The sequence below is a fragment of the Sylvia atricapilla genome, chromosome 11 (genome assembly GCF_009819655.1).
Source record: "Sylvia atricapilla isolate bSylAtr1 chromosome 11, bSylAtr1.pri, whole genome shotgun sequence".
NCBI lineage: Eukaryota > Metazoa > Chordata > Aves > Passeriformes > Sylviidae > Sylvia > Sylvia atricapilla.
The window spans coordinates 9,700,278-9,719,210 of NC_089150.1; the positions used below are offsets into that span (position 1 = coordinate 9,700,278).

The 18,933-nt window shown below is 44.9% G+C and overlaps 1 protein-coding gene across 2 annotated transcripts in view; it reads right to left on the bottom strand.

Annotated features, from left to right (window-relative positions):
- The window catches only part of SETD5 (SET domain containing 5), a 65,896-nt gene extending 47,270 nt beyond the window's left edge, over positions 1-18,626 (bottom strand). For both annotated transcript variants that reach the window (XM_066326621.1, XM_066326620.1), the window contains exon 1: positions 18,491-18,626. The gene's annotated coding sequence lies outside the window, so the exon portion shown is untranslated. The remainder of the gene's footprint in view (positions 1-18,490) is intronic.
- Positions 18,627-18,933: the final 307 nt, after the last annotated feature.

Genomic DNA, 18,933 nt, shown 5'->3' on the forward strand with positions numbered 1-18,933 from the left:
CTGTTCCAGGGGCAATACATTTCTGCAATGGGGCTGATAACTAGGAACAGCAATATTTGAAACACCACTTCTCAGTCCACCACACCTTGTCCATATATATCCTTATGTTTTCAGGTTTTAAGAGACCTGCCTACACCAGAAAATGGGTACGGATCAAGTAAGACCCAAGATTAATTTAAATAATGTAAATAACATTGGTTTAATCTTAGCAGACCAAAGTGCTTCCTTGTTCTAAATTTTGTTGCTTGTGGATGCAATAGTATTCACATGAATGGTTTTATCCATGCAATTATTAAACTTTCCTAAGTAGACAAACCTTAAATTTAAAAGCTCGTCGGACAACCCCCCCACAAAAAGAAAAAAGCCTTTAGACCTTGAAATGGCATTCTGAAGGTATTTCAGAGAGAAAAGCCTGTACCACATGCAAGGTCAGAGGGAAACTCAGCAATAAAGGGCAATAACTAGGATCAAATCCAAAGCCAGAGAATTACAGTTCCCATGAGAATTCAGACAGTCCAGAGTCACGGGAAGTCGCTGAATATAGAAGGGGAATCAGCAGAATTTACTGGCACAGAGCAGTATCCCAAACTCACAACCAGTGCAAGGCCAACCACTAACAAGTTGCCAGGAGCAGGACTGCAACCTCCAGTCCTTAGCATCGGAAAAAAGATTTCTGCATAATCCCACTAAATACTCCGTGCCTGTGCCTCGAGGTCTCGCTGTACGTCCTTTATACATCTATTTAAGGCCCCCACGTGATGAGGCTGCCTGCCCGGCCACTCCCCGCCGGGGCAAACAACCAGCTTCACAGGAGACTCCAGCAGCGCTCCCAAGGCAGACGTTGCATCAGCCAGGTGTGCAGGAAGCGGCGGAGAAAAAGCAGCTGTTGACGAGGGGGCTCTCGGACGGAGGCTGCTTCAGGAATCCTATGGAAAGGACGACAGGAAGGAGAGAGACGCTCCGCACACAGAACAAGCTTCATCGGCTTCAGAAAGCCTTTGTGCTGGGGCTCCGGACCTGGCCTTTCTCCCAGAGATGATGCAACACCAAGGAACAAGGTCTGTGCCAGAGAAAACTATTCACAGGCTATGCAGATGGCAAGGCAGCCAAAGGCTCTCGGATCAAAACACGCCAAAGCCCCCAGGCTCGGCAAGCCCCCCCAGGATTCTCCATTTCACACTGCAGCCTCGCTCCTAGCACGACCCTAAGGCAGAATGAAGGACTTCACAACGGAGAGAGAAAGAAGTTTAACAAAAAAGGTGTTTTAAAGTCCTGCAAGAATCACAGCTCGTTCTCTGATCTGCTGGGAGGGAAGAGATGGGGAAGAGACTGAGCTCAAAGCCTCCGATCTCCCACACAGGGATCCTCCCATCACCGCGGCTTGCCAGCGCACGCCTGAGCTCCCCAAACACGTAGGGCAGCTCTGCGCTTGCCGGCAGCCTCAGCCTGCTCTCACATCAGGAAACCACGCAGGGACTGCCCGGGCAGCCATGGCAACATCACACAGTGTGGCAATTACGGAGCCGCAGCTCCCACGCGAAGGTTCAGCCCTGCTTTCCATTACCGGAGTGGATTTGACCCTTCCCCCCCTGCCCAAACCATCACCGAGTGCCAGTCCAGATCCAGCCCGGCCTCTGTGGTTTGTGACTGGCAAGTTTTGCGGCCTTGCACCTGGGCTCGACATCATGCAAATACATTTTTCTCCACGCTGTAAGGAAGTTACTCCAGGCTTGTGTAACACTCCTGTGCTGCGTTCCACAAACGCCGGTCTGTCTGATGTGCTTCGAGTGAGAAACCAGGTGACAAAAACACCTGCAAACCCGTGCTGCACATGGCAAGAATCAGATCAATTACTGAATCACATAATCACTGTTATGCATTAAAATCCAGTGAATTTTACAGGATTTTAGCAGTATTCCCATGTTGTGACAGGTTTCAAGGCTCAGCACGCTGCACTGTCCCACCTCATCCCCTTCTCAGGGACATCCTTCTAGGAGACATCACCAACTATAGCACTTGCCCAGGACCTGGTGACCAGTTGCACTCTTGATCATGTAAAATGGTTCTGGGAGCCCTAGCAAATTCACACATTTCTGGCCAGATGTGCTTTTCCCAGCACAAAACTTGTTAGAGAGCAGACTGAGTCAGTAGGACAGTGGTGGAGAGCAATCATGAGGCCCAAAGGCAGCATCAGGCAAAACCCCTTAGCTCCCCGTCTGGGGCTTCCAACCAACTACTCGATGCTGAACAATGTCCAAGAGATGTTCTTTATCATGTTTCACTTTTCTGGATGAGCTGCATCTCACATTATATGGTATTTTGGCACTGGTAAGATATGCACTGGTCCCAAAATGCAGCTATTATTGACTTAGTGTGGCCCAGCTCTGCATGTTGGATCCTCCACATACAGTGGATGTTCACCCAGTAGCCAGATATACCGAATAAGACAGCAGCCAACAATATATTGGCCCAACCAGATTTAAGGAATATAAATTTTTATAAGTTATTTTGGTAAGTTTTTTGTAAAACAATATAATCACAGACTTGCTCTTAACAATCACAGAGAAAAAGGTATAATGCTTATTCAGGAAACTCCCAAATACCTACTAGCTGACTGCTGGCAAGAAATGCAGTGCTTGGCAAGGCAGTGCGAGAGCCACGATCACTTTTTTGAATAGTCCATTTTTTTATTAACCAGATGAAAAGCAGATAATCCAGTTGAACACATTTTCAAAGTAAATGCAGATGACCAGAAATAAGCAGTAAAACACCTGCAACCAGTGAATGAAAAAAGACAAAAATCAATTAAACCTGATTTATTTCTGATGACTTGCACATAAATTAGAAATTTCTTCCTTTGAGAAGAGCACAGCACACCATCAACCACCTTAACTGCTTGTGGGTGGTAATAGGAGCATTGACATCAAACAATTGGCCAAGAGTGCTCACATAGAGCTCACACGAAAACGATGCTGAGTGAGTGGTTCTGTAATCCATCTTTGTAATGTTATCTGCTACCTCCATCTTTTTTGAATGTTGAATTATGAGCAGAGTAATACATTCAGGATATTTTTCATCATTATCATAAATGCAACTAAGCACGTGTATGTACAACCACATGATGAAACAAGGAGGTTGAAATGCAAGAAGTTGCTCAGGCTGAACAGACTGACAGCTCTCCTCCAGCAGGTCCTCTCCATCAGCCTCATGATGCTATGGAGAGGGGGACAATGGCACAGCTGAGAGGGAAGGCCAGGAGGAGGGAGATTTCTCCTCTGCTCCTAAACTAAGCCCTCACAACCTCTTTTGTGCGCAGCACTTCCTGCAAGCTGCTCCTGCAGGTTAAGGCAGACAGGGCGGTCTGGACAAGGTGAGTAGCAGGGGTTGCTGCACTTGATCTCGAAGCTGGAGGTCTTTGCTTTGTGCTGTGTAGTGCCCCAACACGTTCCTGCAGTTTGCTATCCCTCTAGCCCTAAGCAAGGAAACTTCCAGCTGCCAGACAACTTCTTTCCCACCTCAGAAACAGCACAATTTATGTGACAAATTGATAGGAAACGTTCAGAAAATGTTCAGCTGCCTTTTCCTCCATAGGACATAGAAGCATTTTCTTACTACACAGCTGCAGTGGTGACAGCAATGGGGCTCCTCCCTGACTGGACCTGGAGGAGGAAGAGAGGAGAGGCAGGAATGCAGCCACACAAGAGAAAAGAGCAGCCCAGGTAGCTCAATGTCCTCCTCTGCACAGGCAAGGACAAGCAGGCACTCAGGCAGAACCAACTGGGAGAGCTCCACCTGCACAAAGCAGCAGATTTTGAGAGCTACCAGAAGGGAATTTAAGAGCTCTGCATGTCTGCAAAGGCATCTGGAACAAGGTAATCTATGGAAATATAGAAACTTGGCAGTCGTCAAGGGAGTGGTGGAATGCACAACTGCAAATAAAAAGTAGAAGCATGATCTGGAGCCATTACCAAACTGAGTCACTCAATTCCCCAGGTGAATTTACAAAGTGATGGACAAGTAGAATTGCTAAAGTACTCTCATTTGGATGGCATGAAAACCAGCAAACAAGTGCCATTAGAACACCACTTCTGACAATTATTTGTTTCAAACACAAATAAACTTTCTGAACAAGTCCAGTTAACTTGAGAGACAGAGAATATCCTACATTCATTTAAGAATGAAACCTACCAGGAGAGTTTGTGCTCACTCTCAGAGGATTTTTAATCATACTCTCATTGTGCAATTTTTTTCATACTGTTTCTAAAAAAGGATGAAAAAGATTTACAGACTTCTCCTGTGGTCAACCAGAATGCAGGAATACTCGCTCATCTGAATACAGTGAGTGTACACAGTTACATCAGGGCTTCTCTGTAGGGGCCTTCAGAAAGCCTTAACCATATCTTAAACATCTGAAGCAACACAGTATGGGAAAGAGCTGCATTCCAATGATGCACACCACAAAGCATTAAATTTCAGAGTTCCCTTCACATCTTATGTGTGTTATGCAAGGCAGTTCTCTAGCACCAGCTTAACTATTTCTCCTCTAAATTCACCTTAATTTCATGATCTTGGGTGTGACTGCAAGTTCATGTACCTGAACTTGCATCAACTGATCATGGCACAAAATCTTCAAAGATTCTTAAACTCCAGTGTGAGGAAATGAGTATCATCATAAGTTAAAAAAATAAACCACAATATTTTTTCTGCAAAAAGAAGTAAGTTGGGCCTTTTGTAAAAGACTAAGATGAATGTTTGTTCCTTTCCCCTTGCCTGTAAACAAACCAGATGTTTAATTACTATCATCGCTAAGAAACTGTATTCAAAATTGAATTTGTCTAACCTCAGTTGATATTGCTATGCCTTTGTCAGCAAATCTCACAAGTCCTTTTAGAGAAAGATCAAGTCCTCTCTCAATTGTCTTTTCAATAAGCTGAGTAAGTTGAGCTCCTTTAAACCTCACATCATGAGGCTTATTTTCCAGTCCTTGGATCATTTCTGCAGCTGTCCTTTGAATTCTCTCCAAATACACTGGCATTCTTCTTGAAGCATGGAAACCAAAATTCAATTCCAGTATCAGTCTCAACACTGCTGTGTTTATAAGATTACTTATTTTGCTTCACATTCCTTTCCCCCACTTTTTTTTTCTTCTCCTCAGTATGCCCAAGAATCATATTAACCCTTTTAAATAAAATAATGGCCTAAGTACAACATAGAGGCAACAAGCTATAAAGACCTTAAAGCCCTTTAAGCTACTGCTTTCCAAAATGCTGTCTCACAATTTATAGGTGGATCTTCAGTTTTGCTAACAAATGCATCACCTTGCAACTGGATGGATTCATATCTTTTGTGGCAAATGTAGCAAAACAATTCAGAGATCCCTAAATATACTTTATTATCCCACTAGCACCTCTCTCGTGATCAAGAATCATCAAATATTTTATGCTATCCAGATAAAAATAATCTAAAGAACGGTGAATTAAAACCTGATTTCATCTCACAACCATCTATAAAGCTAGCTGTGTCCTTGCCAAGTTCCAGTCTCAGATATTTCAGGTCTCCACTGTTAATGCAGTTTCTCCAGCACAAACATTTCCAGTATCAGAGTACAGCCTTCCTCCTCCTATCTTTTGCCCTCTCCACCTAAAACAGGCATGTCCCCCCACACCTCCTACACCCAGTCTAACTTGCACTCAACCACTGAATAATCCAGATTTGAAGGGAGCACTGAAGGTTAAAATAAAATGACTGAAACACCGTCTCCCTCTCCCCAAAGCAGGGGCTAACTTGGATCAGTTGCTCAGGGCATTGCTCATTTCTTCTCCAGGGCCACTAAGTCTTTGCGTAACCATGTATTTTATGGCCAAAAATAACCTTCTGATGATCTGACTCTCCACCTAAAAAAGACTGGAAAAATCTCACCTAGTCATTTTTACACTTGGCATTGCAGCTTACATGAGAGCTAGGCCGTGTTTGTCAAGCACAGCCTGAAAAACAGTATATGGATTTACCACAAAAATCATGCAATGCATTGCAGCCTTGAGATCCCCAAGCAGCATCAACCCAAGCCATTAAGTCTTCACAGTGAGCACAGTGTATTTGTAGTTCTTATAAAAAAGCTGTAGCACTTTTTTTTAAGAACTAAAACTACATCAAACACTTTCTCAGAAGCCTTTTAAGAATGTTTCCAGCTACCCAAGTGAAGCTCAGCTCCAAGTACCCCTCCTAAGGAGACCTTGCCCTGCATACATATGTGACTGAAGATGCCAGCTTCCCCAGTTTCATGAATGTGTATTAATGGGAAATGTATTGATAGAATTTTAGGTGTCGTCTTCCATGTCCACAGTCATAAGATTTATCAGCACCTCTCTTTATCAATACATTTATTTAACAACACACTCACAACATGAGTTTCCTTGACTACCTAAAACAAGGCTGTCCATCATCCTTTAACTAGCACAGAATCTCTCAACTCACACATGCCAGTTCCTACAAAGCTTACAAGTTCCTGCTTGTCACTAAGAAAAATCTCCCCCACCCCTCCAAAACCTCCATAATTATATAAACAAAGGACTTGTGTGGAAATACATTTATCCATATAAAAGCATTTCATAATAGTCAAGTTATCCCCCTTTCCTTGAAGAACAGCTATGTGAAATCCAAGTGACTAAGAGCAGGGCTGCATGTAATGTAACAGCATGAACTACTACACTGAAATTAGAGATATTAGCCAAGATCCTGTGATCTCCTCACCTTACATTCTTCCTCAAACATCAGTTTTTGGCCCTGTCAGAGATGAACAAAACCTTCAGTCTGATTCAAGAGAGTCACCCTTGTTCTCACGTTACGTTCTCTGCTCTCCTGTCTGGAATTATTAGTGCTGTATTCTCTGCCAACAGCAAGGAATCTCTTTAAGCTTAAAAAAAATGTAGAACAGAATAAAATAAAAAAAAAATCCCATCACATGAGTAAATGAGGCTTGACAGTATGATGGATGCTGCAGGTTCACAAGTATGAAGGTACTCCTAAGATGATAACTTGAGCCTGTTACAGCTTCACATCTTCACATAAGCATAAAAGGTTTGCCGCATTCAGGAGGGAGATGTTCAACTATTTAGATTGGACGCATTTTATATAAGACAGAAGATGACTAAGTCACAGCTGGACAGATTATGTTCTAGAAACAAGCTATGTCTTCCTCCCTGTACCTTAAACAGCAGCGTTTCCTCATCTGCATCTTTTCTTCTTTCTCTTTCAAACACAAGATGCTGAATTCTCACAAGAAAAAAACAAAACCAACAACCGAAAAACAGCCAGAAAATATTCAGGGCAATGTGCTTTAACTGAAAGGAATTTCACATCCACCACTCATCATAGGGCTAATTTGATTTTGTCATTATGGAAAAACTGAGAACTATTGAGACCTCAGCTGGGCAACAGTTGGATAGAGAATGATCTCAACACAGAAGGAAAACAGCACAGACAGGAATTATCTTCCTGAATAATGCAGATAGATTTTGTGCACACTAGACATCCAAACAGTTTGCCAAAGTACTCTGAAGGCCCCTTTACACAGCTTATCAGTCCTGTGGCTGGCTACAAATCAGTAGCAGCATTGTTCATAACCCAAACTACTTTAGAGCATTACAAAGCTAGTGAAAACAGAAAAGGAAAACACCCTGGCTCATACTACCATGCCTTCCCATCATCAACTCACACAGATGTTTTCACCTGTATCCACATAATGCACTCCCCACCACACCTACTAACAGCAGTATTAAAACCACTGACAGCTTTACTGAAAGAAACTGAAAATATATAGAGAAGGAACACAACACTATAGAACATGGACATGTAGGCAGAGGTGATGACTGGCGTGGGTGAGAGAGCCAGCTAAAACTGCAATTTGCACCACTAGACCAGGAGCCAAAAAAATCATCAAACTAAATCCTCAAACCAACCTACAACCAAACATGTTGTACCTCCACACAGCCTGTAAGATAGCCTATGCAAGCCAATTCCTTTTTTGTGCCTTAATATTTGTATCAGTAAAATCAAAATACCACTCCTGAGAGATGTCACATTCAGTGTTTGTACACATGAAAAGCCAGGGCTATATCTAGCTCCAAGCAGAACAGGAGTGGGGACATACCATCTTGCCAGCATTTCATCTTGAACCTTCAGGGGGTGAAAATCACCTGAAAAAAATTTCAGTCACTGGCCATTTCAGACATTTCATTCCTGGCCAGTAAAAGCTAAGGACCCATGTACACATCCTGGGAGAGAAGTGACACACTCCAAAAATCAGCAACGATCAGTGTAACTGCAGAGATTTTAACCTAAGCTAAATTATATCTTTTCAGTACTAACAGAATTTCATAGAAAGTCCCATTGTTCAAGATGAATTTCTACATTTTAAACTCAACCATCTCTCAACAACTTCAGCAAAAAGTTTCCAACATTTTTAAAATATGTGTCAAGGCCATTTTTTTCCTCCTTCACAACCTTCTTTTCATGTAAAACTGAAAATTTTAGAATGCCTTTCAAGTATTGCCCCAGCCCAGTGACTCTCATGGGAACAGACTGCTTCACTATTACTCAGAAAAACAATGACGCCTAAACTCTGACAGTGGAAGGGCAACAGAAAGCTACAAACTTTGCTTAGGAGAACAGCCTGCTCCCCATCCATCTCTGCTGTGCAACACTTAAAAAAAAAAAAGAAAGATTTTTCAAACAATTTCACAGAAAGGATCCTGGTTACACTTTCATAAGTAAAAAAAAAAAAAAAGAAAAATAGAACTTACATCAACATTTGGACATCCCATTTCATTCTCCCTGAGATCCTCTTTCCACATGTGATTCAATGAATTTTTGCTGACCAATTTCAAGCTGACAGTCCCAAGCTGCACTCAGAAGAGGCTGAACCAATGACTGCGCACTTCAATACGTAGTCTCACTTCTAAAACATGCTAGTACATTATTCTTTATCAATCTACTACTGCTGTCTGTGCATGTAAGACTTAGAAATGCAGGAGCAGGAAACAGGAACTGTGACACATCAATTTCAACTCTTATGTTGTTCCACGGCAGCTTGTGGGGAAAGTCTTTTCCCAGTTTGAGTTTTTCACCTTACAAACTCTGTGCCTGAACATTTCATGAAGGATACTTTGAACCTGCAGCGGCCAAAGAGAATTCACCAGAGATCAAACCTGTGTTGTCAGATACGAACACTTCTGTGCTCAGCTTCTTGACTTTGAGTGACCCACACCATGCTCCAAGTGTTTCAGGAGCTAAGGAAAGGTAACAAGCACCACTCTTAGCAGCACTAATGGTGATTTCCATAGGTGTGAGAGGAATGCCAACAGCCTGGGACTTGGGCATCCAAATGCCTCCCACCTCAGGCACAGCATGCAAGAAACAGCCCCTCCAACAGTACCACTGCAGGGTAGAGTTAAGGTATTTCCTTTGCATATCTCACAAGTCACAGCTTTAACCTCAGCAGAGATCGTCCTACTGATAAGTGACATATCTAAAGAGACACATTTGGGATGACATACCCCAAAATGCAACGTCCTAGTATAACTTTCCACCTCCTGCCCAGCCACTGTCACGGATAAACAATGTATTCCAGTCCCGAGTCCTTATCCTGAGGCATGGGTGGGGAGTGGACACCAGCGTTCAGATGGAGTCCCCAGTCTCTCTGTACACATCACCCCAGTGCTCACCTGGTTCAGCTGCTACACTGCAAAAACGTCAGAACAACTGCTGCCAGCTGTAAAGATAAGACAGCACATACTCTCTGCTTGGTTCCCTTATGGCAAAGTGATTGATTTGGGGCTATTTGCAAACGTTTTCATTAAATAAAAGATTACCCTTGCAACAGATGAGATTTCTCGCTTATGAGACATACTGCTCACACCCATCATGAATTTTTTTGCTCAGCAATGCGCGTTTGGAGATGTCATGACATGCTAACATTTAAATACCTTTATTCAAATACAAACAGCCAAAATGCTGCCTCAAGTTCTGTTAGACCAAGTAGTCTCACTAAGTACAAGACAAAGCCTCAGCTCGCAGTGAGCAGACAGAGCAGCACACAACAGGATCTGCAGTGCACAGACAATTGCTTTATTTCAAATTTGCTATAACCAAGTTTTCCATGTTAAAGAAATAGGATTGAAGTTTCTGCTGCAACTGGCCTTGGCTGAATTACATTTTTTGTGTTGTTTCAGTCATACTATATATATTTTCAGTGAAGTTGTATGGAATTCATTCCACAATCTTTTTTTATACATTTGACAGTGTATCCTCAGTAATTTGCAATTTTCTGCACACCTTGGCATTTCATTATCCAGAACTACTGGTAAGGAGAAAAAAAAAGACTTTCTAATTCCTAGGTTAAAAAAAAAGATAAGAAACATTGTGTGGCGCATTTACTTACAGAGATCAGTAATATTTTTATACTAATTAACTTTTTGCCATTTTCTAAAATGAGCCATCACTCCAGCTTTCAGCTGTATTGACTTTCTCTGAGGTATACCTAGAAGATTTTGCTGTTTTTAAACAGTTAAGTTAGACCGTAACACTTCTCCACCATCAGAGATCAAGCCTACATTAAAACTCACATCTGACCAGCTTCTCAAACAAACAAGAACAGATGAAAGCAAAACTACATCATTAATTTTCAAGCAGGGAGCTAAGGGTTTGTCTAAAAGCATTCCAGACAGTGTTCAAGGGCACAAACTCGCAGACTGGCACAGGTTTGTCAGCATGCAGTGGATGGTGGCTCACTCTCCTTTCAGAGCAGTGTGAAGCTACAGGGGACAGCCTGAGCTGGCCGCACTGGGTGCGGCACCGAAAGGCAGAGACCCTGTTCCCCTTCTCTGGTCCCCACCACATCCTCTGCACTTCCACCCGTATGCTCTCCCCTATTTATTTTGTGAGGGCTCTGGACGCCTGACAAATCTCTCAGTGAGCTAGTTCAGTTCACTATCTTGGCAAAAAAATAATCCAGCAAAACCCAAAACATAAAATAACCCCAACACAGCTCTCTGCTGGGTTAGCAAGCTGGAGGAGTTCAGAAAAAGAATCCAGCAGGAACCAGAGCTGGCAAACAAAAAAGGCAGAACTCCCTGTTGGGTGAGAGAGCAAGGGGGAACAAAACTTCCCCCATTCAGCAGCAGAGCAGTTGGATATGCTCAGCTGTCTCGTGTAACTTCACCCGGAGTAACCTCGCTCGCAGGGTGCAGTTCTGCAATAGTTTCAAGCTGACTTCAGCTGGCACGGCTTCAGTGCAGCCTCCACATCCCTCCCTGCACTGGTGCTAACCTGACCCTACAGTCAAGCAGTTCAGGCAGAAGCCAGCAGAAAACTCTTCCTTTCAAAAATGAAATGCACTTGTTTTCTGAATGGTACTCTTCCTGAATAGTTCGCTACAGGGGCAGGCATGGGCCAGAACAGAGGCAAAAGTGACATTAGGAAGAACAGGGCTGTCAGCCTGAACTGCCATGGAACACTGTTGTGCACTAAAAACCTGCACAAAGCTGTGCAACGAATATACTGTGCGTCACAAACACCCATTCCAGTTTAACACACAAATTTCCATACACAAGCAAACCCTGAGGTGGAAATTAGAAGAACTGCACAACAAAGCGAGTTTGTGACAAGCTCAGAACCTGACTTTCACCCTGCAAGTATCCTTGATCCCTCTTAACTTCCAGGCCATCTTGAACCCCAACATCCTTAAGTTCATAAAACTGCAAGAGAACTTTGAACCAGCAGGCCAGTCTCCTCTACAGTCAAACAGAGCCTACTCAACTCAATCATGCACTCATCTTTTCTTCAAAGGTTCACTTTAGATGTATTTTCTACAGGAAGCTTCCAGATCTTTGTGGTAGTGAAAGTTAATCTACAGCCTCATTACTGAAAGCATTCTTGTAACATTATAAGTGATTCCATTTCAGTGCCACTGAAACACAACAAAAAATGTTTTAGTGTCTTTAGTAAAAGGCCACACAAATGCAAAAGGCTGGTGTACTCTTCCAAGTATCTATAAATTGATAGTGCAGCTCAGGTTGAGGCATGCTATTTTAAGGGTTCCATGTTGAACCCCCAGGGCACTTCAGTTTCCCAAATCACCGGTTCTCAAACTTTTCCCAGTGTACTCCTTCCTGCCTACAAGCAAGGATACGTTCTCACCTCCTCACTCTCTCCCATAAAAACAGTTGAGAACTTCTCCTTGGCAGCAGTTTCCACACCAGCATCCTGCAGTGGTTCCAGTCCTAAAATCTGACTTAAAACATTCCCAGAAAGAAGGAATTTGGGCAGAGGCAGTGCTGGGAAACATGACCACACTGAAAAATATGCCTCTGTTCCATTCCCTGCACTACCTGGAACTGTGATGAGAAGTTTCAGTCTTCCTGGTCTCATCCATCCACCAGCTATAATCTCTGCACCTCCCATATTCTGCTCCCAGAAGCAAGAAACAACTTTTTGTCCTACAGTGCAAGCAATATTGTCTTATGTGGGCTTCCTTATCCAAATATGACCATCAACATAATCCTCAAAAATTCTCTGCCACTTATTTTCATGATTTGAAGTCATGCAAAACCAAGAGGCCACAGAATCTGATGCCAACAAACTAAAACTCCAAGCTGCATCCTCTTTTTTCTTTTCCTTTACTGAATCAGTAGCAGCAGGCATGTTCTGTTAAAAAGTTTGGTGGCAGGGTCTCACATGCCCTCCCTATCAGCAAGTTATATTTCAAACTGCTTGCTTTAAAGTCCAAAAATGAGACAAAGTAACAGAAAGAATTTCAAACTGTTTCCCAGGTTGCTGGCAGAGTCACTGAAAACATTTTATCCTGTAAATCAGCAAGGCTGCAGAAGAAAACCCTGGTACGAGTTCTGTGAGGACATCAGGAATAGGCCTGAGTCACTAAATGAGCAGCTACCAAATCCAGACAATATCTTCTTGTCAATGGGTATGATTGCAATTGTAATCATGCCCTAAATACAAACACATCAAAAGCACTGTGACCTTTCTACTATGAAATTACTTTGAAATATTTTAGGGCATTTTGGTTTTAAAGCGAACACACATTCTGCCTCAAAAGGCTGCTTGTAAGTAAAAAAAAAAACAGAAACCAAAAACACAACGACAAAACAAAAGGCTTGTTTAGAACAGGATGAAAACAGAAAAGTTTGCTGCCTTGAAAACCAGATAGATCTGAGTGTTTGGGATACCTCCCCTTTGCTAAACTTAGCCCTTCTGTGACCCTCAGGGAGGAATGCAAGACCTGTCTACGTTATCAAGTTTATAAGGATTACATTTAGCATAAACAACAGATCATTTCTGAACTTCACTCTAAAAGTCAAATTCCTGACCATTTCTCAATGCCACTCTTCTACGTTCCTCTCTCTTTGTCCCCCTTTTTTTCTTCATGTTTGGTGAACGTGGGACTGTGAGATTCCTGACCACAAAAGAAATTACTTCTCCCGCTCACTAAAAGCTTGCCACTCAAACTGCTGACAAATCCTCCCACATTTTTCCACCTTTAAGTCTGAGTACATCAGTACACTTAGCTGGATATTTCCCATATTGCTCATTAAAATAATTGGGGTTTGTGCGTGTTTGGCAGAAGGAAAATAAAACTCACCAAGAAATACTTTCTTTCTCAAATATATTATTTAAAATATAGTTTGTTTGTTCTAGTTGTTTCAGCATTTAATTAGATTTAAGGATCACAGTGATGCAGATTTGCAATTTAAACAACCATACTGATGCTCCTATAGGACTTGTGGCAACAAAAACTAGCATTAAAACTATTATTTGCTGAAGATTTTTTTTTTTTTGGCTACAGCTTTTCAAGTTCGGACTCATCAGTTGAAGTGAGGGAAAAATCCCTTTAGCTATTTTTGTTACAGGAAAAAACTACTTCACCACTGGCTCGGGTGGGGGGAAGGGGGACGATGAACCAGAACCTCCTGATTTGTCCTGTAGATCATCCTTCAAGACAAAGAGCATCTTTGCTAATTATAGAAAAAAAAAATTTTAAACTAGGAGCAGTTGAAAAACTGTTTCTCAGCATGCTCAGTGGGCATTAGCTGCGATTTCAGCAGCTTAGCAAGTCCCACCCCTGCGTGAGCTCAGCGGGGAGGCCTGGAGCACTGCACATTCTCCCTGCTCAGCAGGGACAGGGGCTGCAGCTCGCCTGATTTGCTACAGGAATACTGGAAAATTGCCACCAAAATAGCAAATCCTGTGGAAAAAAAAACCAACCCACAAAAATCCACCTAACCAAGATCCCCCAAGCAACTTCAATAAGGAATTAAAAAGAAAAAGTGGGGAAAAAAAAAATCTCAGCTCCCACAGTTTCAAAATGCTGAACTCTTGCTGCATTATGGTCTGGGGCTTTTTCCAGGATCAAAATAAGCAAAAGGTTTAGGTTAAGCCAGATTTATACAAACCTGTCCCTGACAATGCAAGTGCAAACTTACTGTGCACTAACTTTCCCACAAGTCGGTCATGGGAGCCAAAGACTGGCTGTAGAATCTGTAACAGTTGTAATATCCATAGCTATTTTTCTTTTAATTTGGAAGAGGGGGGGAAAAAACTAAATAGACAAGTAAAACACAACATAATTTTTATTTTAAAATCAAATACCAGCTCAAGTTTTATAGGGGCAACTGAGACTTAACAGCTCACATGTTGCTATACACTTAAGCACGTTAAAAATTTCAAGTCAAGCACTGCTACTACATCTTGTACACATAAAGAACACTTTGCCTATTGCAATATTTCTCATACAGTGCGCACAACACAGCATTTCATTGGCAAAAATTCAGAGTTACACACACACGCAGCACCAGAGTAAAAACACAAATGCGCTTTTGTAATACAGCAATAATGTCATGAGAACAATGATTTTTGAATTTTCAAACCTCTGAACAGTCATTATGTTTGTTTTAATATTGCCAAAATAGATAGAAACATTTTTATCTCATCACATCATTCAACACAAGTTTGTAAAAGTCTGATCATCCAAAATGAGAGAAAGCATAGACTGGGCAGATGAATAAATTACACATGTGGAACATCATACATTTAGTTCTAACTTGCACACTTTGCACCTGGAACTTTGAATTATATATATATATATATATATATATATATATATTTTTTTTTTTTTTTTTACTTCAAGGAACATTTGGAAAATTTAAAACAATGACTCCTGGTTGGGTTTTCTCCTTCCAGAAAAAAAGAGCATAACTTTTGCATGTTCTGAGATTCCAGTTCAATGCCAGCCCTTTCCGATGTTTTTTCTTTTACCTATTAGTTTTAAAATAAAATCTCACGGTAACTGAGGCTTTTTCTAAAAAGTGACTTAAATGTACATGGGATTTCATCACCCCACCTTGCAGCAGGGAACTATCAGACAACATTAGCTAAGGAATATTACTTTCAGGTCACTTGGGATTTGACAGTAAAATGAAGAGCCAGGGCCTTGTCAAAGCAGTGCCAGTTATCCAACAGAATGTGAGGCAATGGACCAATTCCCCATTATAACCTACAGAGAGACTGTAAACAACCTACAGAGAGACTATAAACAAAGACCAAGGGGCCATGAAGATCACTTTCTGTATTTCATTAAAACAAGGAGCAGATTTCATGTTCACAAAACTCGGAGTTCAGTACTGGTGTCATGTCACTCCAGGTTAGGCAGCAGATGACACCTTCATCCTCAGAGACTGATGTGTTTTGTGGGGGTTAAAAGTTACCCCACCTCGTGAAGCAATTTGGGTGCTACAGATCCTCAAATATAAAAGCTACTCAGAGTTTGGCATCTACCACATGATTGCTGCCAGTCAAGCGGATTTAAGGGCATATTTTAATCTCCCTCACATTATTCTGGTCCTGGAATTTTTTTGTTCAAGCTCATAGTAATTCTGAGTTGGATAACTCAGGCCAGGGCAAGGGGCTCCCCATGATAGGTGTTAGTTTACAAAGATGGCAGTATTTTCTGATGCTAATGTATTCCCATGCTGTATACCTCAACTAACAGTTTCATCTCTAACAAATGAACTGGAATACGCTGATAGCTCCAACTCGACAGCACAACATCATACAGACAGGGGCCAGTGCCAAATGGTTAGTTAAGCAGATAAGAAAGGCACTCATTCTTCCTTAAAAAAAAAAAAAAAAAAAAAAAAAAAAAAAAGAAGGAAGCTATTGCAGTCAGGCAGACAGAGTGTGGATGGGAGCTGGCAGATTCCACAATACAGAGTCACGTCAAAAATGGCCTCCTGCAAACTGTTCCTTCAAGCATTTGAGTCAACCAGAAAGGAGGAATCTTTCCCATTTATCCACAGGAGTTTTACCTCCCTATTCCACCGCAGAGCAACATTTCCTATACGTTTTGACATACAACCAAGTAAGAAGCTCAGAAAATGAATTGTACTCTGCAGCAGAGGGAAAATCCTCTCCTCACTTTCTGTTTCCAGTCCCAAAGTTGAGTCGGGACTTTATTTTGACAGTTCCCTGGTCTGTGAATGGAAAATCCCTCCTCAGCACTAGCAGGCTGGTGTCTGCTGCACACACCCACTGCACACAGCAGAAATTCCAGTCAATAAGGCAAGTGGGGCCCAGGCGCTGGAAGGGGAGGAAGGAGACATACAAACAATAAGAAAAGCATCTGGCTCTGTTACTGGCTGGGAAGGAGACTGGAGTTCAAAAAAGACACAACTGCAGCCTTCACTTCACAGGAAGATCGTATCAATTCTTGCTGTCCTACTTTTCAAACAGACCAAAATATGTGGAAAGGGTAACTTGGGGCTTCCAACCCCCACTTTAATGCAATTCCATTATCTCAAGAAGGGTGATGAAACCTATCTTGGACATTTTTGTCCCACAGGACTAAAACATACCCCTGCTCCTGCTTTAGGCCTGTGGAAACAGCCCAAAAAGTAAAGTCCTTTGCTGAACATGAGCCAGGCATCCCTCCACCACCACACTAATGGAGGCTGCTCTGCTGTCCTTCCCTGGAGATAGCAGCCAAGTCTAGTGAAGCTTCTCTCATAGCAACCAGAGCTCCAGAGCCAACAGCAGCTGCTGTCACTGCCTTCAACGCTTACCCACAGGATCCAGAGCACAGCAACACCCTCCTCCCTGCACCTCTACAGCAAAAAAACCCCAAAAAAACAAAAAAAAACAAACAAAAAAAACACCACCACCCTGAATGCTGGCAACAAGATGACTTCCTGGGTCAACCACAAGAAGCAGAAAAAAAGAAATCCTAGTATTTCCTATACAAGTGAAAAGAGGAATCTCTGATTATTGAAAAAAAAATTTCCTTCTTTGGATTTAGATTCTGGCAGCAACACCCAGTCAGGGTGGGGGCAACGGCCCGAAATCCATAATGTACCAGTACACCATCAGACACCAACATCAAGTTCTTCCCTCACCCAAGGAGAGGGATTCGCCCCCAACGCTCTCATTACATCATGGCCCGAGCCCGCAGCAGCCACAGGAGCCCTGCAGCACCCCGTGACCTCTCCAGCCCCGCAGAACACCCTCTTACCCGCCAACAGCAACCCAGGATCTCAGCTGGTGTCAGAGGAACACGAGGACACGGCCAGGAAGGGGCTGCGAACCCCCCCCTCGCTGCTACACCCATTTCCCCGCTTCCACAGGGCCACACGCGGCCTCGCCTCTCTCCCTCCCCCGGGACGGCGAGACACTGCCCGGCGCCGCTTCCCCACCCGGCCCGGCGGTGAACTCCGGTCACCGGCACCCAAGGACGAGCCGCCGGTCGACAGTGACCTTGCCGGTGTCGTCGGGGGTCGGAGCGGGGCCGGGGCGCAGGCAGCGCAGCGGGGAACCCCCCCTGCGGCGGCGGCGGCCGCGGTGACGGGCGAGGAAATGCGGGAGGATCCGCGCTGCAGCCACCGGCGCCGGGAGCGGGGGTTACGGAGGAAGGCGCCGCACGGGCACCATGAGAAAGCAGAAAATGCAGGTCAAACACCGCCTCCCCCGAGGCCTGGAGGGGCCGGCGGTTCGGGGCGGGCAGCCACGGCCCGGAGGCTTCCCCGAGCCGGACAACGACTCCCGCGGCCCCTCGGGACAATGCGGGGACACGGGGGCGCGGAGAAGGCCGGGCTGCAGCGGGGCTTCCCCGGCGCTCGCCTTCACCGACAAAGACGCGCGGCCGCTCCAGCCCCAACTCCGGCCCCGGCACTGCACCGGCCGGCAGCGTCCCGAGCCCGCGCACCGCCGTGCCCGCCATGATGCCCGCACACCGCGCCGGACCGGGTCAGCTCGGGCCGGGCCTCCGGGGGCACGGCGGGACGCTGCCGACTGGGCTGCCAAGGCAGCACAGAGCAGAGCGTCAGACCGCGGGCCGCGCCACGAGCCCCCGCGGCCGCCCGCCCAGCCGCCCGTCCCAGCGCTCCCTACCGCCGCCAGGTACAGCCGGTTCCCGCCTGCCCGCGCCTACCTGGCCGGCCCGTTCCCCGGGCCCCTGCGCGGCACCAGGCCCGGCTCGGCGCCACGGCGTGTCCCGGGCAGCCGGCGAGAGCGAGCGCTCGGCCGCGGCAGCGGCGGCCCCTCCCCCGGCGGCGGCAGCGGCAGCTTCTCCCCGGGCCGGGCGGAAACGGCACTGGGTACACGGGGATCCCCGGCGCCGGCGCCAGGGGCGCCCCGGGCACGCCCACCCCGCTCCCCGTTGGCTGTCACGCCGCCGCGTCCCGCCCCACCGGGGCGCCCGCCGCCACCACGGCTCCGCCCTCCCGCCTTCGCCATTGGCGACCTCGCCTAGCGGCCCCGCCCTTGCTGCCGCCTCATTGGGCTCCACGCGCCCGCCCCGCCGCGCGCCCCACGGTCGCGGCGCTCCATTGGTGCGCAGCGCTGCCACTCGGCGCGGAGGGGGGAGGGGGGGAG